This window comes from Plectropomus leopardus, chromosome 2, assembly GCF_026936395.1.
Source record: "Plectropomus leopardus strain MGB_pleo_1.0 chromosome 2, ASM2693639v1, whole genome shotgun sequence".
NCBI classification, from domain to species: Eukaryota; Metazoa; Chordata; class Actinopteri; order Perciformes; family Serranidae; genus Plectropomus; species Plectropomus leopardus.
Window position 1 is genome coordinate 1537215 of NC_142177.1, and position 26519 is coordinate 1563733.

The window sequence follows — 26519 nt, forward strand, 5'->3', positions numbered from 1 at the left end:
TCTTCAAGATTTTTCGAAGTGCTGCTGTTCTCCTGCTGTGATTTGATTTCAGCCTGAATAATTCAAAGCCTAAGCATTCTCTGTTCTACCAATTTTCCTGAAGCTCAGCACATTTCAGCTCTGTCACATTGTAAATCTAACAGCCTGCTTGGGAAAACCAACATGTCCACGTTTGAAGTTTAGGCCTACGCTGACGTATCTGACCCCCACCCCCCCACCCAAACAGTCTTAGCTGATGGAAGGCACATTGTTAATGATCACCAAGTACAGCACATTTACTCAGGTACTGAACTTGTGTATTATTTCAGATACTAGTACTATTTGACTTTACTTACTGCATTTAAGTTAGTGCTACAATTAGTAGTCACTTCACTTTGCAAAACATATAAGTTTAAAACATATGATGCTTTATATTTTACTTATATTTACTTATATAGGTAGGCTAGTTAAAATGGTGCTTACATTTTAATGCATTAATATAATAAAATAATGATAATAATATTATTGAGTTTTGATACTTAAAAGCCATTTTATTAAAAGTACTTTGCATTCACGTTCACACTTGACCCCAAAATGTAACTCAATTATGAAGATTCAGGCAAGGCAGCTTCATTTGTTCAGCACATTTCATACAGAAGGGCAATTTAGGGTGCTTTACAGAGCAATACAATATAAAACATATGAAATGTTAAACACTAATAAAAGAGTAAAGAGAAAGAGAAAATATAAATAAATAACTAAATATAAATTAATTACTAAATTATTTGTGATTTTTAAAAATCATTAAAAATGGCAAAGGTACAGACAAGAGTTGCAAATATGAAAAGATAATTTCAAATGAATTAAAACCAAGTTTAAAAATAATTTTGCAGTCTTCAGTGGATGGAGTAGGCAGTGTAAAAAAAGGAATGTTTTTAGCTTTGACTTGAAAGTTGTCAAAGTCGGGGCTGTCATCTGGGAGGTTATTCCAGCTGTGTGCTGCATGAAAACATAACGCTGCTTCACCATGTTTAGTCCTAAACTCTTGGGACGGTCAGTAGGACCGCCCGTTATGTCACAAGCATGTCAGAGATATATTTAGATTCTGAGCCACGGAGTGATTTAACATGAGATCATTTAAGGTTTTTGTTAACACTACTGACATACTGGAAGACTGCAGGCTTGTAGGTTTCCCTGTAGAGCTAGAGAAGATGAAAGTCCATTTGGAGAGCACTTGTCTTGAGCAGGTGTCAGAAGGTGTCACAATGAATGACAAAAGCATCAGACACAGGACAGAGGCACATTAAAAGAGTAAAATGAAGACAACTAAATAAAGCATTTGAGCACAGTGTTTAACATTGGACCCACAGCAGTCAACAAGACAAACCACATGCAGAACTGCAGTCCACCGAAATACATCTAATAGAATCACTAGTAATAATATGTTTAATAATGGTTAATGTAGTGATTCGTTTGTTAAGTTCATTAATGATTATGATTTAATTTACTAATAAATATTATATCATATTGCATAGCAATTTGTTTTGGGGTTTGGGGGGGCTGTAATGAATAAAAGAAATCGTGAATGATCATCTCCATCTGCTTTTCATGTCAGTTTGCTTGGTCCCTTTCTGAGTCTCTGCTGTAACTTTCATAATGCCTGGAGTTGCTGTGTAGGCAGCTATGATGCTGGGATATGTGTAGTGATGTGTGTGTAGGTTTAGCATGTGGATGAAGTCATGCCACCACAGAGAAGCCATCTGGACAAACACACACACACACACACACACACACACACACACACACACACAAACACACACAAACACACACGATCCTGTCAAGGAATTTACAGGTAGCTTGGTTGGAGCAGTTTGAGTTTTATTGAGTTGGTAGTGTGATTAATGTGAAGGGCGGAAGGACTCAGCTGTCATGAATAAGGCAACTCCCAACCTCCTACAGCACAGAATACATGAGCAGGACCTCTCTGCTCTGCTGTTGTGTGTGTGTGTGTGTGTGTGTGTGTGTGTGTGTGTGTGTGTGTGTGTGTGTGTGTGTGTGTGTGGTATACTGTCAGTGCTTTCTTTGTATCTTCTTACTCTTGTTTGATTGAAAGAGGGAGAGAAACACACAGGCCACTTTGTTTTTCTGTGTATTTGTGGCCTATGGATTTGACCATTGTTTCTCCGAAAGAGAGTGGGAGAAATAGGGGGGGTTTGGGGTTGAGAGTACAGTAGACGACAGAGGTCTAGTCCGCGATTGGTACAGCTGTCTCTGACTGTTCTGCCTACAGCCACACCACATTTCAATACATTTTCATATGTATCAAAAGTTCTTTATTGTTCCTCTTTAACGCCACTAACTGTGTCAGTGCACTGCTATGGGCCCATGTGTGTGTGCCACATGGTTGGCCCTTGTTGCCATGGTGATGTGCTGGGCATGGAGACGGAGGTGGCAGGTTGGGGTCAGGCACAGTGGGGCGCGGAGCTAAGATTAACTGTGACTGTGACTCTGGAGAGAGGAGAATAAAACAGCAGGCTATCAAGGACTGACGTGACCTCCGTCTCCGCGCTCCTCCGGCTACCGGCGGCACATCCAAAGGAAACTTTTCATTGTCCAACATTTTGGCTGCAACTTCCAAGATCAGCCTTTCACTTATCTCTGTAAACCCTGGCTCTGCGCTCTGGGAGATGTGTGTGTGTGTGTGGGTGTGTGGATGTTTGTGTGTGGTATTGTCCTGTTACTGAGCAGTCATGTACAGACACAGCACAGCGCTGAGGGTGGGTTTTTTTTATAAACTGGCCGTTTTCGCTCTAGAATAAAGCCAATTGACTTGAGGAGATTGATATTAATCAAACAGGCTCCCTGTCCCTCTGGAGGACTATGAGGTGTTACAGTACAAGACAAGGTCAAACTGTAGCTGTCAGTTCCATGGCTGCTGCCTGTCCATCTCAGTGCTGTCCTGCCTCTTGTCTAAAACCAACCTTGTGTTAGAGGGACAGAGGAGGCCATTGTTATGGTGGTTGTTCTGATGGATGCCTGGCCGATGACTTCAGCTCCACCATGAACTGTCTCCTTATTCTCCTATAGAACTGGGATCACAGCCGTACCGGTCTGGGCCTGGGACCACAGCTGAGAGGGAAGCAGGGTTCCAGTAAGATGCTGACCAGTATAGCTGTGGAAGACACAAGACAGGTTACCATTTCAGATTTGTGCAAAACGTAAGTGATATTTTTAAAATGTTGTGAAAAACAATTGTGAGATGACTGTGTTTCCATTGATGTTCTGCAACTTCTCCTCTGGTGATAACATTCCAAGAAGCATGGTGAAGGATGTTCAAAACATGAGCAGCTTAATTTCTATTGCAGCCACCACACTAGCCTTCATTATTTCCAATCCAAGGCCACATAGACATGTTGTGGAGCCATAACGGAAAGGTGAGAACCTTATATATGGGAGCGGCCACATATGAGGAATTTCTGGGAGGTGATAATCTACGATTTCACAGAGGAATTCTGGATAAAACATTTCTGGATGATACGCTCAACTTTTGAAGAGTAATATGATGCAATAACACCTCTTTTAGCGTCTGCTGCATCATGAGGGAGCCAGTTCCTACTGACAAGTACATAGCCATAGCATCATGTGACCCTTGAAAGGCCAAGAGTATTTCGATTGCAGTTTTGCAAAATATGGCTTTTTTGAATCGCCTGAAATACCACCTCATGCAAGCGTAAAAACTTTTTTGCAATAAATGGGAGATTTTTCAAAACTGACATGTTTCCACTTGGTGTATTTTATATTCAATTATATTATTTTTATATTTCCAATTGCAGAATTTGAGGGTGAATGGAAACCCACCTATATCTACAGATAGAGACTCACTGAAATAAAAGCATTGTATCAGACTGAACTGCAACTAACATTTTATTGAAGGTTTTGATTGTTTAAATGCAATACTATACATTCCTTCTCCATTACTGGCAACCATCTTACAACTTAATTGAACTGATTATTATGTTTTTTTTGGTGTCCATCCCTCAAACACAAATTATTCTATTTCAAATTACAATAGTCCCTTATATACTGCCTGCTGAAAGCTGCAATGTTCCCCCTTTATACTGCCTTGCTGATCTGTATATGTAACCTGTAGTGACTAATATTGTGTTTCGATGAAGAGAGCCAGACCAGGATATCATTGGAGGTGATATCCATACATTCAATGAAACAGGAATATGTCAGCGCGACTAGGCCATTTGACTGGACTACTGTCCTTGTCCCAGTACACAAGCAGCAGGGAAGAATCCATTTATTGATGGAAGTATATCTGACTCCTCCAAAGCAGGTGGAGATATGCCCACTTTCAGGTAGTTGCTATAAACCTATATTATATATACAGTCTATGATGTAGACCGAATTACATCACAGCTGTTTCTTTACTATAACTTTGGGGCAGAAAATTGCTGCGTCATGTACATATACGAACACCTCTGAGTAAGCTCTGCCTTCATTGATTATTTTTATACCACTTAAAAAAAAAAGCAATACCAGTTTAGGTTTAGCCTATGCTATATTTAGAATATTTCAGCACTTTACCTTGCTGTCAGGCAGCCCTTACAGACACGGATTTGAAGCCCTTATATCAAAAATACCCAACTCATTTTACTCCACTGAACGGCAGAGCTGCTGCTTACTGCTGCCTCCATCAGCTGCTGTGAAGGTAAGGAGGAGACAAGATTCAAATATAGTCAAAACTAAACTGATATTGATTTTCTTCATTTAAGGTGGCTAAAATACGATTTACTGTAGCACTTTTCACAGCAGGACATCGCTTAGCTTCTGTGCTGGTGTTGTGGGACTGTACTTTATTTCTCAGAGTAGGGGGTATACTAACTTTTCAAGTTGTATGTTCCTCACCTAAGCCAAAATCACAAACAAAAAGTCACTCCTCAGTGCTTACATTTAAAGAAATATAGCCTTACCCATATGGCAGCACCCCTTCCCCACTCATAAAAGCTGAGCAGTCCCTTTCCCTGACCACTGAGGGAAGCAGGCACTGTGACTGGGAGAATGCAGAGAACAGTCTGACTGTCTGTCTGACTGAGGTGTTTACATGACAGAATACCTCAATTTATAACTGAATTATATAGCTATGTTAGTTCGACTTAGAGATAATTCATATAGTAAGATTTTAGTCGGACTAACATGTTTACATATATATTAAAATCCAGTTTTAATTGGACTAACACAATAATTCTATGTTCTCTAACATCATGTAAACCTACTTAATGAGATTATGGAGCTTCTTAGACTCTGAGCAGAGGACGAGATCAGCTGCCATGTAAGAGTGATGCTAAATGATTGTTATTGCTACATTATGTCATTGTTATTGTCTAGAAGGTACTGCAGACGTGTATGTTTTACGTCACGTACGAGGCTGACGCTGTTGTGTTTAATGTCACCCTTGATACCAGCATGCTGTCTATAATCACTCACTGGAGCAACATTAAGCCAGTGTCGTTTGGTTCTATGTAAAAATACAAAGGAAACATAAAAAAGAGATTTCATTGTGGCCCTCTGGAGTGATCTCTGTGTAAAAAGGGCTGATGCCTCAGAGAATGCTGTGTGCTTTGAATAAAGATCCTATTTTGTGTGTGTTTCAGTTGATCATTAAGAGTGTAAGCCTGTTTTACTGGTGCTCTTGAACATTACCGACATGCTTCAGTCTTGATTTGGAATGTGGCGATGGTACCGTTTATACTGGTTTACATTTGGATCAGGGATTGTGCCTTTATGAGAAACTGTTAGCCTTTTCAGCAGTGTGTGTGAGGATCTGGTTAAAGTAATGTTTCTGGAAAGGAATTAGCTGAATGTTTGTTTAGCGCTGTGTGGAGGAGCTAATGGGCCTGAATCAACTACAGCACTAACAGCCTAATGACATTTTTATTGGCCCTCATAAAACAGGATGTAGAAATACTAATCTAATGCACAGTTTCACTCAGAACACAGGTCCTGCTTTCAGTCACGAGTGCAGAGGGCTAGTCTTTGGGGAAGTTAACAGGGCTAGGGGATATTTTAGGGAGGTTAAACTCCATGTTGATATATAGCACGATTCCTTCCAGGCACCTCCACTCCCCATCCCCTCTTACCTGTACCTGCCTCTTAAAATCTCCAGCTCTCTGCCGCTAGGCAGCTGGCAAACACCCATAAGCCCCCGGGGGAACAGCTGTGATTCTAGGCCCTTTGTCCCATCAGATGAAGACGTCTCTTCTGGTTGTCACGGTGAAGGCAGACGCTTGGCTCACTGCCACCCACTTACAGAGAGACAGATGGGAGAATAAAGTTGGTGGGGTGGGTGATGAGGGGATGAAAGTCAGTTAGAGAAAGATGTTAGCTTGAGGACAGACAACAGAATGTACCATAAGAGGGAAAACTGTTTTTATACATGACAAAAGGTGCATAAGTTGATGGGAAAGAGCAGAAAAGAGGAAGTGAAGGAGACAGAGAGAGAGGGAGATCCTCCTTCATGAGACAGCAGGTACATGACACATTCTTGGAATAGCAGTCGATAAAAACGTGTCAAAGAGTGTGAGAAAGGTTTTGGAGACACTCATATCTAAACAGTGGGTGAAATGCTCGCAGCAAGTGACAAGGTGTTAACACTGGCTGCACTAGCGTGTGGATTTCTTACATTTATCTACAAGTTACTGTAACTTTACCATCAAGTGAGCCACTGGCATCTCAGGGGCTGTTTGCATGTGAACAATTCCTGCATTAAAAGTTAAACTTTTGTTGGGGTTTGGCCTTTGTTCAAATGACAACAATGTTTTGGGGGCCTGAAAACGCAAACTTTTGAAACCGGATTCCGGAATGTAATCTTTCGAAAATGCCACCCCTCCTGCAGCCGTGTAAACTGGCAATGCGCAGATCCTGTAAGAACGATGATGTGTTCGCCTATGGTGTGTCATTACAAAGTTACACAGCCACCTACTGGCCTCGCTTGCATACTACTGTGTTTTCGGTTGTTCTTTTGGATCCGTGTTCATGAAAATCATTCTCAGAGTGTCAACATATGAGCGTGGACTTTTTAAAAATCGCGAAGGAGAGACTTTTCTGTTTTTTGTAGGGCCATTCTTGTCTAAACATGGTTTAGGTATATTAACTTTATGAACCTTTCATAATGTTTATGTTGGTTTAATGTACTGTATTTGCACCGAGCTGCATTGTTGGGCAGTCAATGTGACAAAAAAACAATCAAATTTCATGGATTTGTTATGTTTGTCACCACTGGTGGAAGAAGTATTTAGATCCTTTACTAAAGGCAATTTTATTTTGGAGTCATTAAGCAAAAAATGCCTCAATAACCCTTGAGAATCTTGCTATTCAAGTGATTTGAGAGAAAAGTGAACTTCTGCACTGTGAGGGGAGACTTTGCCAATGACAGGTCATAAAGAGGGCATTCTGTCTTACAAGTGCACCTGTCTGTCCAATACGTTTTCATCTTAAGTTGTCACATATCGCCGCTTTGTCAGTGGACTTTCGCTGCTACATATCTAGGTATCCTCCTGCATATGCCTTTGACATTACAGGATATTGGCCAACGATGGGACAGCAAAAACACACAGTTAGGATTAGAAAAAAAACAAAACATGATTTGTCATGATTTCATATGGAAAGGCTTCTGGGTCAGAGTCCGGGGTTGTTGGACCCATCCACCACAGCTCTTCCACTTGCCCCACTGGGACCTTTCAGGTCCTTATTGTGCCATTACCGACAGCGTTTCAATCTGACACCAACTGGTGAGGGATCATAACACCATGGGAGGTTCTGTCTGGCCACATTACATACCGCTGTAAAAGGTGGCTCTCTCCATTGGTATCTTACGCCAAATTTCCCATTTTCTACCTCGGAATTATGACTTTGGAGTGCTGTTCATGTGCTCCTTACTCATGAATACAAAAAATATGATATTTCTGAGGAGCATGCGAAGGTAGCATAAGTCCTGCCCTGCTGTGCTGTAATTGGCTAATACTAATGCTGTTTGTCACATCCTTGTGATTAAATACTCCATCGATTTTTCTACTGAATTTTTGTGAGACTATAGTGAAAAAAACTAATAACATTTCAAAAGCTGAGAAAGTTTTACCTGGCTGCCATATTGGAAAACGTTGACATAAGAGCCAAACACCACCCACCTGCTGAAATGCTGAACAGTCACTAAAATATCTTTCTGAAAACATTTGAGAAGAGAAACAGGCATTGCAGTAACAGAATATTACTTCATATCTGATCAATGCCTAGTTTCACAGTTCATGAGCAGTGATTTACATGTTTGACAGCTGTGTTTAGGACTCCTCGGCGCTGATTGGTTGTTTGTGTTCACATGCAATTAGACCATTAGAAGCACTAAAAGTCAGTATAGTAGGCAGATGAGTTTTTTTTCTCCACATATTATCTGTCTCATTTAATTCTTTATGAATATGAACACAGTTGATAGTTGTTGACAATTTCTGAAACATAAATTACCAAATGCAGCTTTAATGTGTGTAATGCATTTACCAACAGTAGATGTTTAAGGTTGTGATCATTTGAACTCCTTTATACCCTGTTTGGTGTTTTATCTACAGCAATGCATTATATTCTATAAGATCATCATACTATGTTTGGCTGTCATGTGAGAACCATGTATCTCTAAAAAGTCAGAACAACAGCCCCGTTTTCACCTTTGTCACAAGGTATTTTCCAGCTGATCCAAGAGGGTAATTAAAGAGTTTATTATATGAAGGGACACTATATCCTTCATTTTATCACAATGACATTTTCTAGTTTTCAGTGGACAGGAAGGGTATGAAAAATTGTAATGTGAAAAATAACAACCAAAGCTGTCAGACAAATATAGTGGAGTAAAAAATACAATGTTTGCTTCTGACATTTAGTTTATTAGTACAATGAAGTTGTGACGTTGTGTAAAACATAAATAAAAACACAATACAATGATTTGCAAATCATTTTCGAACTTATATTCAATCGAATTCTTGACAAAGACAAGATATCTAATGTTCATACTGACAAACTTAATTGTTTTTTGCAAATATTCACTCATTTTGAATTTGATGCCTGCAACACGTTCCAGAGAAGCTGGGACAGGGGCAACAAAAGACTGGGAAAGATGAGGAATGCTCAGAAAACACCTGTTTGGAACATTCCACAGGTGAACAGGTTAACTGGAAAAAGGTGAGTGTCATGATTGGGTATAAAAGGAACAAGGTCATTCACAAGCAAGGATGGGTGAGGTTCACCACTTTGTGAAAAACTGCATGAGCAAATAGTGCAACAGTTAAGGAACAATGTTTCTCAATGTACAATTGCCGGGAATTTAGGGATTTCATCATCTACAGTCCATAATATCATCAAAAGATTAAGAGAATCTGGAGAAATCTCTGCACGCAAGCAGCAAGGCCATAAACCAGCATTGAATGCCCCTGACCTTCGATCCCTCAGGTGGCACTGCATTAAAAACCAACCTCATTCTGTAAAGGATATTACCACGTGGGCTCAGGAACACTTCGGAAAACCATTGTCAGTTAACACAGTTTTCCATATATCAACAACATGGGTAACTTGCACATCTGTGAAGGCACCATTAATGCTGAAACGTACATACACGTTTTAGAGCAACATATGCTGCCATCCAAGTAATGTCTTTTTCAGGGACGTCCCTGCTTATTTCAGCAAGACTATGCCAAGCCACATTCTGCACGTGTTACAACAGTGTGGCTTCATAGTAAAAGAGTGCGGGCACTAGACTGGCCTGCCTGCAGTCCAGACCTGTCTCCCATTGAAAATGTGTGGCACATTATGAAGCGCAAAATATGATAATGGAGACTCCGGACTGTTGAGCAACTGAAGTCGTACATCAAGCAAGAATGGGAAAGAATTCCACCTACAAGCTTCAACAATTAGTGTCCTCAGTTCCCAAATGCTTATTGAGTGTACTCAGTGGTTAACATGCCCCTATCCCAGCTTTTTCGGAACGTGTTGCAGGTGAATATTTGCAAAAAAACAATAAAGCTTATCAGTTTGAACATTAAATATCTTGTCTTTGTAGTGTATTCAATTGATCATTGAATTCTGTTTTTATTTACGTTTTACACAACATCCCAGATTCATTTGAATTGGGGTTTGTAGTATAAAGATGCATAAAAGAGAAAGTAATGAACAAGTAGCTGAGTAAATGTACTTAGTGACAATACACCACTGTTCTCCACCCACAGCACTCCTTATCACTGTCAGCCATCAGCTTACTTCTCTCATTGGTTTCCTTCATTTCCTTCAAATCTGAACATATCCTTTCCTCTCTGCACTATACGAACACTAACAAACCTGAGCAAGAGGCCTTAGGAAGTTACCCTTTGATACTGGGCTGTGTTTGTATTGGATCCAGACCACGGCCATCCCATCACAGTGTTAACCCTTGAGTGTTTACATCCAGCACAGAGTGCCTGAGCAGGGATTGGTGGATGTGAGGAAACGTGCTGGTTTCAGCCAGGTGACACATATTTGGATATGAGCTGTGAGGAATTTAACCTACTTTAACCTACTTTTCCTGTCGTGAAAAAAAGAAAGGGGAAGCACATTTACTTTGGTGCTATAGCTAATACAAATATTGATGTACTTTACTTAAGTACTTCCATTATATCTTACCCTTTAATTCTCCTACACTGCTGTATGTTTCAGAGGAAAATTATTGCACTCTTTACTTTCCTGCAGTTGTTCCTTACTCTAAGTAGCATCACTTTTCTTACATAAAAGGCCAATTCAACTGTTCGGCTGAGCATGGCTTCAGACAGTAAAATATAGTCAAAATAATTTCACCATAAATATAATGGGCAACAATAAATGTATCATATAACAAAAATGAATGATCAAAAGTTTCTTTCTTTTTTTATGAAATAGTCATATTTTATTACATTAGCTTAGCTTTACTGCCTTTAACATAAAAGGCCAAATCAGTTGTTTGATAAGTAGCAGATTATCACACCCTTATTCGATTTTTGATTTTTTGCATAAAGTTATATAAATCTGCTCAGTAAGACCTCTGAAACTATAACACGTTGATGAAAATCCCACCACACAGAGCTCTCATGTCGAGTACTGTCCAGCTGAAGATGGCAGACGCAGAAAACACGCCCACGGAAATATGCTCCCAGAAACACGCCCCTTGGAAACACGTCACAGAGGAGGCCACAACAAGGAAGACACAAACGCAGATGGTGCTGAGGTAAGAATGCCGAACTGAATATGACCACGTATTGATATATTTAGCTTTTTGAATGTTTTCAGGACTTTGCATGGTGCATTTGCATAGTTTGCATGGTGTAAATAGTGTTATTTTTTTTGTGCATTTGAATCCAGACCTGAGGCTTGTTTACTGGTAGGATGTTTCAAGCAACCACCTTGCCAGTCCCACATACAATGTGTTTATCTGACGTTAACATAACAATAAACATACAGATAATGATAAACTGAATACTGTACATTTAAAGGAATATAGAGAGTTTAAGTTGAAAGAGTTAAAATTTCTTTTGGGTTACCGACTTCAACATTGATATCTTCACCACTTTTTTTGAGGAATTATGAATTTTGAATATCAAATTGAATTAAAATGTAAATTCTATTTTATTCTCCTGATGAGAGGCAGCTATTTAAGTACTGTATGATGAATCTCCATGAAGAACAACAACCAAAGCTGGAGCAATAAGGACAAACACAGAAGAGCCTTGAAGTTAGAAGAGTTTTTAAACTCAAGTTCCACGCCCAAGGCTGGCTGAAAAAATCCACACTGTCCTGTTGTATTCTAGGAAAGCGGGATATTATGGTTTTGGTTGTGCCACCACAGATACTTGGAGTTAAAACAAATAAAGTAAAGTGCTGCTCAAACTGTTGACTTGCATTCCTTTTTTAATTTATTTATCTAGAAAAATTCCTCTGGCTTAAAACTTTTTTGCATGTCTGTCAACAAACATTATAGACATAAAATGATTTGGCTGTAAAGACTACCCTCCTTTTATATTTTTTAAAGACACTGATTTTATAACATACTTTACAATTACTGAAGATTTAAAACTAAACAACTGTAAATTGGAAAAAAAATACAGTTTTCAAACATTTCTGTTTTATTTCGTCTGTTAGCAGATGTCTCATGTCTGGTGTGAGTTTTCTGTTACTAAGTTCCTGTAGGAGGTGAACTGAACAGGCCAACTGTTTAGACACAGTGACATCTAGATGATTTTTATTTATTCATACCTAAACCGACTGACATTTTTAATTAACATGTAAGTGTAAGTATTAACATGTAAGTTTTACATACAAAATATGTGATGAGATTGTAAAACAATTTTTAAGCGTCAATAATAATGCAGCGATAATGACTTTGTGAAAGAGGACATTCTGTTTTCCCAGGTTTACTTTTACTTTCAATAACACAAGCAGAGTACATTTTGCTGCTATTTATAAACTGTTAATTGAGTAAAATTCAGAATTTACCGGTGCATGCCCACAATACATATACACATAATTATACATATAATTATTATATAATTAATTATACATATAATGCATATAATTCATTCTGTAAGAATGAATGGGAAAGCAACTGACTTCCTATCCTATGTGATGTGGTCCAAGCTGATGGCGCAAGGAGAGAGTGATCATTTCAAAAAATTCAAATGGTGCTCACATCAACACAGCCACTCAGGCTGCAGCTCCAGTGACTTTCTGGACAGCTCTGTATGAATCCAGGAAATACTAAAGTTTAACTTTCTCTGGTAAAGAAGAGGGCAGGGGATTGTGGATGGACACAAGTGACCAGTGAGGCAGGCTAAATGCAAATTAAGGGAAATTGGTCACGTATGGCGGACATGCACAAATAGCGGACATGTTGTATATGTTTTAAAGTCTTACAGACATAAACAAACATATACAACTACATTTTATCACATTGCCAAAATTCAATACTTAGGTCCTGTGATGAAAGTTAGAACTGTGGTCAAAAAAAAGAAGAAAAAAATTAAATGGTGGTTTCAGGCGGGATAGACTAGATAGAATAATTTAAGCATTTCTAACCTTTTTTTTATGTCAGTCAACACCCTCCCTCAGATTTATGCACCGACAGAACAATTAACCTTCTACACTTGGCTACTAAATGCACATCAGAAGTTACTTATTTACAGTCTAGACAAAAATCTCTCCAGATTTGAACCAATGACCTTTCATCCATAAATCTGCTCCATTTATTCATAATAGTAATGATCATGAAATGTATTTATATAGTAATGATTAAATCACTGTGCTTTCACTTGAATAGTTACAGATAAAAGAAATTCTGTGCTGATGACAGAGCGGTGAAGTGAGAGCTGAGGATGAGGTGGAAGACCGCAGAGGTTCGAGGGTGTAGATGGAGAGCGTGTGGAGGCAGAGGAGGGTCGTAGGGCGGAGTGCTGGAGTGGATCAGGGTCGAGGGGCTGTTCAGTGTTTGGTTAAGGCCAGATGGCAGGAGAATGGCGTCTGTAGCCCCTGGTCTGTATGCTGTCTAGAGAGGGCTGGGAGGAATGCTCGTCTTTTCATGGCTTTCTCTCAGTGAGTGGAGACTCAGAGGACTGCTGTATAACAGTGGATTAAGTCCCACATTCCCTTTTTAATCTCTCTATAGTCACCCTCAGCTGTTCACCCTCAGGCCTCTGCTCCTCCACCTCACACTGCCGGTCTGTTGATGTTGGACTCACACACAGTACACACACACACACACACACTCAAACACACTGACCAGAGACATGCACCAAAACTCCATCACTCAAATGGATTTCTCACAGATTGTGCTGAAGGTAATCTCAACCAAACATTTGCCACACTACTCCCATCCTCTCTGTGTGTGTGCTGCTGTTCCAAGACTTATGACATACTAAGGGACTTCTGACTTCTTATATTGGGTCTACAGATGAAATGTGTTGGTGTATTACCAAAAAGATCTGCTGCCTACTTCACTGACTTCCAGTATCTCTAGATGGGTTTCCATTAACCCTCAAATTGCAAACATTTTAAATGCAAATATGCAAAAATATGCCTGATGTTAACATATGCACATGGTGGGATGATGATGCACATGGTTATGTTTCGACAACACAAACACATGGCAATCATCGCAGGGACGTCAACAAAAGTACATGCTGACACGTATGATAAGGCAATAATAATAAGGCAATAAGGGCACGAATGGTTATTATTAGGGAAAGGAAGCACATTGTAAACTGTAGAAAAAAAATCACAATCAGACGAGAAGCACACTCTCATGGACTCTGAATTGAAAGTGCGGGATTTGGTAGATCCATCCATTGCCCCTTTCACCTGCCCCACAGGGACCATCATGCTGCTTATGTCATTATGTCATTACTGGCAGCATTTCAACCTGATGCTGTCCAGCGGCTTATCATGTGGATGCAACAGTTGCTGACTGTTGACATATCATGCTGCTTAAGCATGTAATGACACTCTGAACAGTTCTGTACAGCCATGTTTTCAGTGGTGTATCATGCAGACAAGTAACATGGCTTTTGCTGTAGAGATCACGAAAAGCACTGCAAAAGCAGCGATTTTTGACAACCTCAGATTGAGAACGGGCTGGATTCGGGGGCTTCTTCTCCTCTGAGTGGAGGACTAGATCAGCTGCCATATAACAGAGACAGTAAATGATTGTTATTGCCACGATATTTCATTGTTATTGTTTATAAAATATCACAGTGGAGGCCAACGTTGTTGTGTTTACATGTCATGCTGTAACATCTCTTTTGATTTAGCTGATCCATTTCAGTTTCTGTGTCGTGTTATTTCTTCAGAAGAAATACAAAAATACTAAAAATTTTAGCAGTTTCTAATTGTTTTCCTAGTTTGATTAAACTAAAATTGAAAGTAAAATCCTTGGATTGAAACTCAGCATATGCTCACTCCAGGATGAGAGAAAGCTGTTCTGCTCTAGAGGAACTCAGAGGCCCCACTCAGGACCAGAAAGGCTTTTTTTCTGGGAAAAGCAGTCATTTTTTCCAGAGCCCTGAGTTAACCTTACCTTACAATGAAGCTCTTTCCGGCTCAAGATAAATGCACAACATAAGAAGAGCGCTCCCCCATACCAGCGGCACTGCAGCACGACTAAAAGGGTTCCTGCTCTCCTCTCTGTTCCCCCTCTTTTTTCCTTCCCCTCTCCCCTCCCTGACTTTCTTCAAGGATCAGACCAGCACATTGCTTTCAGGAATTCAGGGAGCCGGATAGAGCCTGAACATGCAGGTGCAAGAGATTTGGTTCCAGCAAGTGTATGGTACAAGGGGAGGCAAGTAATAAGGTGCCAAGAGGTGGAGGGCAGGAAGGGAATGACGGACGAAGACAAAGACAAAGAATAGGCTGAATAATTTGTGGTGCTGATTTAAGAGAAGGAGACTGGGAGAAGATACAGGAGAATAAGAGAGAATGGGCAAAGTAACAAGAATTTATCATTAAGAGTCCAATTCAGGTTAGTCAGTAACCTTAACTTTGTTACAGTAAACAGTGTGCGAAAAATAATTTTCTCTAGACAGTTTTGATTCTCTCTGACAATTTTACTAACACACCACTAATCTACACAATGCAAAAAATATTTATGATCTACATTATCTGTCTTTAACATTGTGTTTAGTAGGCTGGCATGGTGGTGCAGTGGTGAGCGCTGTTGCATCACAGCAAGAGGGCTGTGGGAAACCACAGGCCAGCTGGGGCCCCTCTGTATGACAAAACGGGTTTTCTCCAACACATTCTCATCCCAAGTCATCACTTGTTGCCACTTTGCAGTGGATTTCCACGTCTACATATTAAACTCTGGGTATCCTTCTGTGTCTGCTCTTGACCTTGATGCTGCCCAAACTTTCTATACATACTTGCACACTATGTTGTTACTAAAACAACTTGTTTGACTTTTGGTATCACAGGGGACGCAAGCACTGGGCTGCCGGGCAAAAGTCCAGAGTGTGTTTGACCCATCCACCTCCCCTCCTGTCCAGCTGATGTAAACTTTATTGATTGGCATCAACAAATGTCGCCGCCAGCCTTGTCTGATACCACTGCTAAAGGTTGCCTCTATTATTGGTGACTACCGCCAACAGGCTACTGACCATGCGTTGGTATTGGTAGTGACAGCGGGTTGGTCAAGCAGCATCTTACAGCAGGGCTACATTATACAGTGTAAAGGCAATATGGAGGAAAACAGAAGAAAAAGGTCATGAAGGACAAAAGAAGAAATGGGAACAAAGGGAGGAGAAAGGGGGGAAAGCCTGCTAGGGCTAATTAGAGTGATAATAGGGGGCCAGAGCAAGAACAGACTGAAGAGACTGAAGGGCTCAATGTGACAGAGAGAATGGGAGATGGTGGGGTGAGGGGATGTTGGGGTGAGAGGGAGGAGAGTGGTGGGAATCAGACCTGGGGGATACTAGGTAATGGAGGGTGGCTCTGTCTGCAGACTTCAAACCACTAGAGTGAGCCGGCACAATGTCCCATGGACCCAAGCTCAGTCTCCACAAGAATAAAAACATTTTCCCAGGAACACAGACAGCCATCTGTGAAAGTATACCACACGGCTACTCATGCAGCCACGCAAGCAGAGTGTATAATCAGCCGAGTCCCTTCACGTCAATTCTAGTTACAGTAGCTCTATGGTGGTGGAAACCCTGGGAGGTCCTGTGTCGTTGGGAACTCTCGCCTCTTGTTAGCCACTACATGGCTATGGTCTTTGATCAGCTCAGCTGACTCTTAAGCTCAGCTTAGTGCGGCAGGGGTCTGGAAAATCTGGGGAGAGGGAGAGAGGTAAGAGGTGGGGAGAGACGATGGAGAGAGAGAGGAAATGATGGCACCAACTGGAGCATGTATCCTCTTAGGAGCTGGAAGGAAGGTAGAGGAGGAAGACATGATGGGAAGACAGAAAAGTGATGGGGAATAAGCAGGTTGGGTGGAGAGGATAGAAAGGAGGGGTCTCCTTCCATTCTGCCCCGACAGTCACACGCTTCACTACTACCATCACCAAAAGGCGCTGACCCAACAACTGAACTGAAGCCAGGCATGAAAGCAAGGTTTACCACAGTGAATTTAGGAAACAGTGGGATGAAAAGAATTCATAGAAGGCACTGCCTCTGTGTGTCATTCGATGTACGAGACTGTGGAACATTCATGGAAGGGGCTCTCACCAACTGCTCAGTAGTTTTAAGACTTAAGTGTCCTAATTGACATAATCAAAGCAATTAGGACGTCAGTCAACAACAATAACCTCAGCAAACATTCAGCTCCCCTCCACATTCTCTGTGTTGTTCAGTGTGTGTCACAGCACTTGATGCTGCTGTGTAATTTGGGGAAATGACATCCTGTTCAACTCCGTAATGAGCAGAACCAACAGTCTCTTCAGGGGCACTTGAGCCGACCAGAGGAGCTCTCCCAGAGGCACAGACATGCATTATTAATTTCTGTGCTGATTTAGTATTCATTCAGACGCCACCTTCTCATATTGACTCTCCGGGTGAAAAACATTAACAGGAAAGGCTTGTCGTCTTGTAATTAAAGTTTACTGGAGAGCATTACAAGAGCTCTGGGAATACTGCTCCCTCATGTACAAGTTCACATCCCAGTGATGTTGGCTGTAGTATTTCCCAGATGTATGACTGCATACAGATATCCTTCATGTGACATCAAAGTGAAGCTGCTTCACTGAATATTCCCCATCTGCTTTTTCAAATAGACTAATCCACAACCTGCCTTTTTTGTTACATAATTCTTCTCCAATACTGTTTATATGTCCACATATCTCATGGTAACCCTGACAACACTGGCTAATCTGATAGGCCCCTGATGTCTTAATTGTGTGTGTATGGGTATGGGTCTTTGCTAACAACATTTGATGGTTTCCTGTTTGGGGAAAGTCAAATCAAAGATAAGAGCTGAGAAAAGTGAAAGGCTGTTTTCACACTGGGTACAGTGTGCAGACTGACACCGCAGAGAGCTTGGGCTAAAGTCAGATGAAGTGATGGATTTTTCTGAACTTTAACGTTCATACCAATATCAATGTCATTTCACTTGTACTGAGTTATTTCAGAAAGATGCTTTACACTGTCTTTCACCCTAAAGAGCTTGCAGCTGTTTTAAACAATTGAAAGTTAAAGACACTTGGTGATGTAAGGCATTTGCTAATGAGAGTTAAGCTTAAGTTTCAACTAAAAAAGTAATTTACAGCATGAACCCACATTTTAAATAAACATGTCACAAGGCTGAAAGGATACTAACCATTGCAACGTTGTCGCAGCTAAACACATGCACCTAGATTGTATTTGGGTGAGGGAGATGCGTCAGAGCAGGACATACAGTGCATTTCCATGCACAGTTAAAAAGAACTACTGCTGTAGTTCAATTAGGTCATATAATTGGACTACTGTCCTTGTCCCAGTACACAAGCACTGGGGAAGGATCCATTTATTGATGAAAGCATATCCAACTCCTCCACCATAGGTGGAGATATGCCCCCTTTCAGGTAATTTCTGTTGAACCCTCTTCTGGTTGACCTATTATGTTGCATACCAAACAAGTTAGCAAGTGGCAAACGGATTGCATGTTGAACGTGGTCAACATAGAAAACTTTTCTAGTATTGAATATTTCATACGTACTCTACGCTTTAGTTGCTACGTTTGGCATGTTTTGTTTTCATCCCCTATTCTTTTTTTGTTTTTCCTGGCTTTCTTCGACAAATGCAGTTTGACTTCCAGGTCAAAGTGGGGACAATGGAGCATGCGCAGAATGCCTAGGCCAGTTCAGGTCCGACTGAGGCGTATACATGAAAGAGTAAATCCCCCCCCCCAAAACCGCATTCAAGGTATATTAGTCTGACCTCAAGAAATTTGACTCAGTATGATTTAATTTGGACAAACATGTTTACATGTATTATAAAAGTCCAGTTTTAGTCAGACTAACACAATTTGACTTTTTTGCAAAAGTTCATTGTATCTAAAACAACTAGGTAAAGAGGCCATAACCAGTTTACTTTAGCAATGCTTTCCTAAAATGCTCAGGAAAGTAGCATCAAAACTGATGCAACAGATGCAACACAGACACCATCTTGTCGGTCTTAAAGTCAGGTGTGGTCAGGCGCACTATTGGCAAAAAACAAATGTGCCATTGACCAAATAAAAGCTGGTCTGAAGTCAGCAGTGCAGTCTGTTTCCTGCTATTTAAAGGGCAGATTATTCAGATAGCAAGATGTGCCTGCATGTGGTTCATATGTTTGGATAAGTCAGGTGGAACATCACAATACAGTCCTCAAAGTCAGAGCATTCTTTGTGGCATGTTTATGTTTTGCACAAAATTGATATGCGTCATGGATGTCTCTTTGACATAAATGAGGGCACATTACAGGACGTAAGAAGACGTGAGGCTAAACTGTGGATGCCAATGTCAGTTAACCCAAATATGCCAGCAGCAACACGTGCACTGAGAGATCAGCTGGCTCCTCCCATTTCTGCTTGATTTTTAGGCTGAGCACTATGCTTTGTTTACCCTTCTCCTCCTCACATCACTGTACACTTTTCTGCCCACTTTTCTGTTCCACACCGGAGGTTCCAAAAAATGGTGGAACCTGCACCTCCACGTCCTCTCATGCCTGCTTTACCTCTGCTGCTTTTGGTGGTCATCTGCTGCTTCCGCAAATTATCTGCTCACGCACCTTCAACTCGCGCACAAGCAGATCAGTTTCTTTAGCAGAAAATCGCTTACATCTGTAATTCGCCAAATCCGTCATTTAGATTGCAATCTGCCAATTCTGGTGCACCTGGCTTTTGGAGGGAATGGGAGCTGATGCACAGATTGGTTAATTCATGTTCCACCCAAAACACATCCATGACTAATTCAGAGTCTAAATACAACACCTCTGCACCATGCGTCTCACCTGGCACCCAGATTATCTGCCGTTTAACTGGCAATGTGGACTTTGGCACGTCCTAAACACATTAGCACCATGCGCTATAGATCGTCTAAATAGGGCCCTCTGTGTGCTAGTTGCGGCTAATGTAGCCTTGAACCACTGGCCTCAAGCAGAGATGAGTTGTTCGCAACCAACAAGTAAGCTGACATAGTTGGGGGAAGCCACTCGCTGATGCTGACCCCAACTGCTGTCCTCTCTGAACAATCTTTAAGAACCATCTTCCAAAGAGGCACATTTGTTGTCTGTTGATATGCTAAAAAGAGACATGTATATGTTTGAATTTACCTGATAAGGCAAGCAACATCGTGTGGTCGGGGTAAAAATCTACTGATGTGTTTGATAGGCAGAAGTAGCATGATATTGAAACAGCACAAAGTGTGTGTCCTGTACATGCAAGAGACTGCAGTTTGCATCACATTAAAATATGCTAATTTGTTTTAACCACGATAACAATCTTTCCTTAACAAAGCAGTACAGGAGCCCTGAAATACCAAGGCAACGGTTAGCTGTCGTTCAACGTCAGGCCATTGGTGAGTGACCATTACCTTAGTTTTTGCAGTGCGTCTCATACCATTGGCAGCACTCAGCCCTCGTTGACATTTATTCAACAATCTAAATCGGTGTCAACATTGGCAGAGCCTGTCAGTGAATGAAATCACTCCAGCAGTTCAACCCGGCACATGAGATGAGAAACGGAAGTAATGAAAGCAATCAAACAACAAAAGTCAAGAGGGCAATTGATCAAATCTAACTTGTTACATGAGGTAAGATTACTTTATAGCTATTGAGCTTTATAATTTGTTCTTTCAGCAACAGGTTGCATTGTTTATGTGCTACTTGACTAACTAGCACCATGACAGTCTTCTAGTTTCTCTTTGTGAATGGCTAATACAGACTTCTGCTGCTTGCTCATATGAAGTTATTTCCTGCCACACAGGTGCAGAACATACTTGCTAGTTGTTTGTTTGCAGTAGTCTTTGTGACGTGTTCAAGTGCAACCTTATGGCCAAGACTCAGGTGGCCTTTGTCGCCACTAGTTCTTTGATGCTGGTTTGGTGTGCCTGGGCCGTAGTTGCCTAAACTGAACACAACTGTATCCATTGAGCTGGCACTTACCAAAATATAAATCATTTTACTAATAATCATATGCATTTTGTGACAACAGTGGTAATCAAAACCACACATATGGATAATTTTGCAAGGCAATGGCTAACACTGTCTCATTTAAGGTTGAGGACTTGCTCTGTGTTTATTCCTGTAGGCAGAGACTTGTTTGATACTCAGAACATTGCTGAGTGAAGTTTATCATTTGGACTTTGTTATGGAAAATTCAGCTCGTTCTCACTCAGAACTGAGATACATCCGCTCTGTCAGTGCTTTTGGTGTTCAAGCGTGACGCCAAAAAGCCACCTTCTATGTCCAACCAGAAAGTGGCTGGACTACGTCAGATGAGAACGTCACTGGACAGAACCGGTGGCAGTTTTGTTATACACCGGTGGACAGAGGTATGACAATGGACACGTCCACATGCAACACGCATTGTGCAGCGTCACTTGAGAATGCAGCCGGATAGAACCGGTTGCGTGTGCATGAAATTCTGAAGGACAGCATCAGATAATAACTCTGCTAGTAACCGTGTAGTGTAAGGACCATGAGTGCACTTGTACAATGGGTGGGAAGGGTGTTGGATGGGTCCCACAAACAACTGACTTTCATGCAGGAGTTTGAGTTCGCTTCCCATGTGAATGTGTGCTTTTTTTCTTCCACACCTTACCATGTGCCTCTTTTGCCTAAACCTAACTGTCAGAGACTTTATTGCCTAATCCAAACCATTATGATGGTCCGCGTTGGTCACCATGTGCTGACGTGTAAACATAAGGACCGTGCTGCTTCATCCCACCATGTTTATTTGTTGACATCACAGTAATGGCATCTCAGAGCTGACGAAAAAATGTATCATATGAACTAAGCTTTTGAACCTTGATGTCTAGATATGCACTTCACACACCCACACTCGTGACACAAGAGCAAGTCTGACAGCCTATCAAACCAACATGTATGATCTGCAATTAGGAACTTGGAAATGTCAAAGTGGAGGGGTCATAATTAGAAATTCTACAATTCTACAATTTCATTTATCCAAAGCGACGTACAACACAAGCAAGAATTTAGACTTAAGGGAAAAACCCTTAGTAAGTGCAAAAAGTGCTTCAGGTGTGATTGGTCACAGGTATTGCTGTCTAGTAGCAGAAAAAGTGCCGCACAGCCCCCCCCTTTTTTTTTTGAAACCAAGTAATAACCAGTAGCGATCTCAGCATCTGAGATTCAACAATCTCAATCTCAGTATCACTACTTACGATGACAGTCAACATACAACATCACACAACTTTGTCAGTGCTAGATAATCATTAGGTGCTGGGTTTTGGACCTTCTGACTTAATTTACCCCAAAGGGCAAAGCGGAGAAGACTCAGGTTAAGTGCCGAGGTGTTCTCGGAACAAATTAGTTTTCAATTGTCTCTTAAAAGTAGTCAGAAATAAGTTAAACAGGACACACCCTCTCTTTCACATTCCCGAACCCTTTTTTTAACTATCCACAACCACATCTCACAAAAAAACTGTATAAAAACTGTGTGCCTGTGTTCTTTCTTTGCCTCTCTTGATCAGAACTCTGGTTGTGTAGATAGCTGTTTAAATAACTCACAAGGACATTCTGTGTTTTTTCTCACTTTATTGCTCTCTCATTGATAAACAGATTTCCACTACATCTTGTTTCACCAGACCCCCACCAATGGCAATGTGCTGTTTTTGATTCAAAATCAGAAAGCCCCCACCTGCTCTGCCCTCTACACAGAACCTGAGCACTTGTTTTGCTTCCTCTTTCATCTCTTCTCGCCTCTCGGCTCAGCTGACCTCTGTGCTCTGACCACAACTCACCCGTTATGTCAAGCTCCTCATTAGACAACACAAACCTGAGCACACAACGCCTACAGTCACACACACACACACACACACACACACACACACACACACACACACACAGAGACAACCTGAATATGCAAGAACAGTGTGGATGAGAAAGGCTTGGAGGATACTAAACCAGGGCTGCTTCGAACATGTGTAAACTTTTCCATATGGCTCTTTCTATCAATATATGTGTGAGTTTGTGAGTGTGTGAGTGAGTGAGTGTGTGTGTGTGTGTGTGTGTGTGTGTGTGTGTGTGTGTGTCGTGGAAGACTTTCAAAGACATGCTTGATAAGTGAGGTCACATGCGTGTTCACATGTTCTGGTGTTTTTTTTATGTTATGGTCAGTGATGTCGAAGGTTGAATTGGTAGGAGACTTAAGAAGAGAAACAAAAAGGCAAGCAGAAAATAACAAGGAATTAAGAGAGAAGAAAACAAAGTGGAGAGAAATCGATGTTCATTAAAGCAGAACAATCTGTGTATCATTTTTTCTTTTGATAATACATTTTAAATCCAAAATCAGAAAATTTAAGAAAACAACAATTCATTATTTTGTCATTATTTTATGAACTGGATATCAATAAACAAATAATATCTTTTTTAATCTTTGAATTGTTATTAGATCAAAAACAGGAGATGAAAAACAAAAAACAGACTATATCCAAAATATTAAAAATTAACTGTTACTTGTTTTTGGTACCTGATTCATTAACCAATAACAAAATAATGAATTGCTTTTTTTAATTTTCTGATTTTGGATTTTAAAATTGAATCTCAACACAACAAATAATACAGTAGGTGGGTTTCCATGGCGGATTTGCACTAAACTTAAGCAATATTTTCAAAATGTCGATAAAACAAAATCTCGAGATGACTGTGTTTCCTATGAGTGATGTTCTGCGACTTCTCCTCTGGTGATAACATTCCAAGAAGCATGGTGATGGATGTTCAAAACATTAGCAGCTTTATTTCTATTGCAGCCACTGGACTAGCCGTCAACATTGCCAATGGAAGGCCATGTAGGCGTGTTATGGAGCCATAATGGAAAGGCGAGCCCCTTATACGTGGGAGTGGTCACATATGAGGGATTTCTGGGAGGTGACAGTCCATGATTTCACAGAGGAATTGTGGATTCAAAACTTCCATATGATCCACTCAACTTTTGAAGAGTTATGTGTGTAGCACCCGTCCCATGTAGCTATAAGATTAACTTATCAGTTAAAGGGGGTTGTAGTACTATGGGCGGGGCCCTGGGCACATTTATTTATGGCTGACGGTGTTACCCTGAGTAAACAGGAGAGAAAATAATTGCTTTAAACCTTTTTAACTTATTTATGAATTTTAATTAAATGGTGGTGCCTCCACTTAGCAGGAAAATATGAATTACTGATTTTTAATCCCTACTAAGAATTTTGTTTATATCTAAATATTCCCTTTTTAAACCTTAAACACACTGCAATAAAATGTATATACTTTAAAAGAATGTAAATATGACACAGAGACAGTACTTTAAATTCAAATGATGAATATAGTTAAATTAATAAATGATTTTTAACACAAAAAAAACATAAAAAAAACTCACAAAACATGTACCAAGACACTTAAAAGTGTTTCCTTTGTCAATATGAACAACTTTCAGAAGCTTCAGAAAAAAGTAAATTTTCACCACTAGGTACCCTTTAAGTTCCAATTTCAGTAATGACCTTTTTTCTTTAATATCAGTTTCAAACCAAAATAAAAAACGTTGCAGGCCTGAGTCGTAGCTCGGGGGCGTTGTGACCAAAAACAAATGGCCAGTTCACTTGCTGATGCAAGCACAGAAAATAAAAGCACGTGCACTGGTTAGTTTTTACTCACAAATCCCTCAGTTCTCATCTGCAGTATGGCAAAGGGGAAAAGCAGGGCGATGGTTGACAGGGTGAACAGTCACTGAGGTTACAGGCTGGCGGCAACTGTCCAGGCGAGGGGTGAATGGGAGACTTCTACTGGTCCAGCGGGTCCAAAGCGTGCTTCCTGGTCCACTGTGTACATTAACAGTCTCTCAGTCTCTCTTTAATTAATCTACAAGCTCATTTCTGTCTCATACCGAATCTGTGTGAGCTTACACATTAGCACATACTAACAATACACAGTAACATTACCTGCTACTACATTGATAATGAATGCTATTCCCGCTAGCATGCTAATGTGCTAATTACACTTAGCATCTCCGTTTTTTACACACTACATCATGTCGAAGCAGTACAAATCATACACACAAAAGCTTTTACCTTCCGCATGCTTCTATAAGTCCGTTACTTGTCGGTAAACTCTGTATTCACCAAGTATTAGACTCAATTCTCAAGCTTCACGCTTCTGCTCGTCTGTGTCGTTCTCGTCTCATTTTGGCCATGGCGTCATCCCACAGGTTCACCATTAAATCCCGCCCCTCTACCTCTGTGATAGGGCTAACAAGATCGTAACAACCAATGCAATTAAGGAAAACAAAAGATAGACAACTTAACGCTCTCTAAGGTTAGGTTGTGAGACCTCCTTATAATACATCCATGGCATGACCCATGGCATGACCACGCTACTCCTTTGTTCACTGTAAACAAACTATTTGAATTTCAATGAACTTTATTAACACCTTAAGACTTATTAGTCTGCGTATGGCTCAGTTTTTAATCCATAATGAACTGTTTTTAACACTTAAATGAACGGATTCAAATGTAGCATTTTATCTCCTTTTATGAACATATTTATATTAGTTATTTATTAACATTTATCTGTCAGAATTGACACTTTAACATATTGCCTTGTCTGATATGATGTATTTTAGACTGGGCTACATGTGATTTAATGACACCTCTTGTAGCTCCTGCTGCATCATGAGGGACCCAGTTCCTACTGACAAGCACACAGCCATAGCATCATGTGACCTAGAAAAGACATAAAATGTTTTCCATTGCAGTTTTGCCATATATGGCTTTATCCAGTCACCTGAAATACCACCTCATCTGAGCAAAAAACTTTTTGCAAAAGATGGGAGTTTTTTCCAAATTGCCTTGTTTCCATAAGGCATATTTTATATGTGTAATTTCAATTTGTGCAGTTTGAGAGTTAAGATAAAATAAAATAATCCTTTTTTAGCCCCAAAGTGGGAAAATTTGCATTGTTACAGCAACTATGAGGTACAGGACAGCAGCAAAAGAACAATACAATTTACAGTAGTAAAAATAGATTACAAATATAAAAAATGTTAAATAATAAAAAACAAGGTGCCAAGTAGGCTATAATAAAAAAAAAAACAAGGTGCAAAGATAGTAACATAAAATTACAAGGTGCCATAAAATTACAAGGTTAACGAAACAGCCTACAGATTCATAACCATTTGGATGCCAACAACATCCCACTTTTTGATTTGTCTTGCTTAATATATCTATTTTTATATTTTGGTGATTAACATTTTTTTTACTGCTAAAGTCTGTTGAACCAACTCTGAGTACAAGCAAGAACATGGATGTTGTGTGTGTGTGTGTGTGTGTGCAGGGTGGGGGTGCGACA

General features: G+C 40.4%; 1 long non-coding RNA gene across 1 annotated transcript; it reads right to left on the bottom strand.

Moving 5' to 3' along the window:
• Positions 1-7: 7 nt before the first annotated feature.
• Positions 8-25401, bottom strand: LOC148190116 (uncharacterized). Its single transcript, XR_015777578.1, has 4 exons — positions 25244-25401; positions 24831-24994; positions 6126-6290; positions 8-3151 (listed from the first exon to the last, which is right to left on the bottom strand). It is a non-coding gene; the product is annotated as an uncharacterized LOC148190116 (long non-coding RNA).
• Between the last annotated feature and the right edge of the window lie 1118 nt (positions 25402-26519).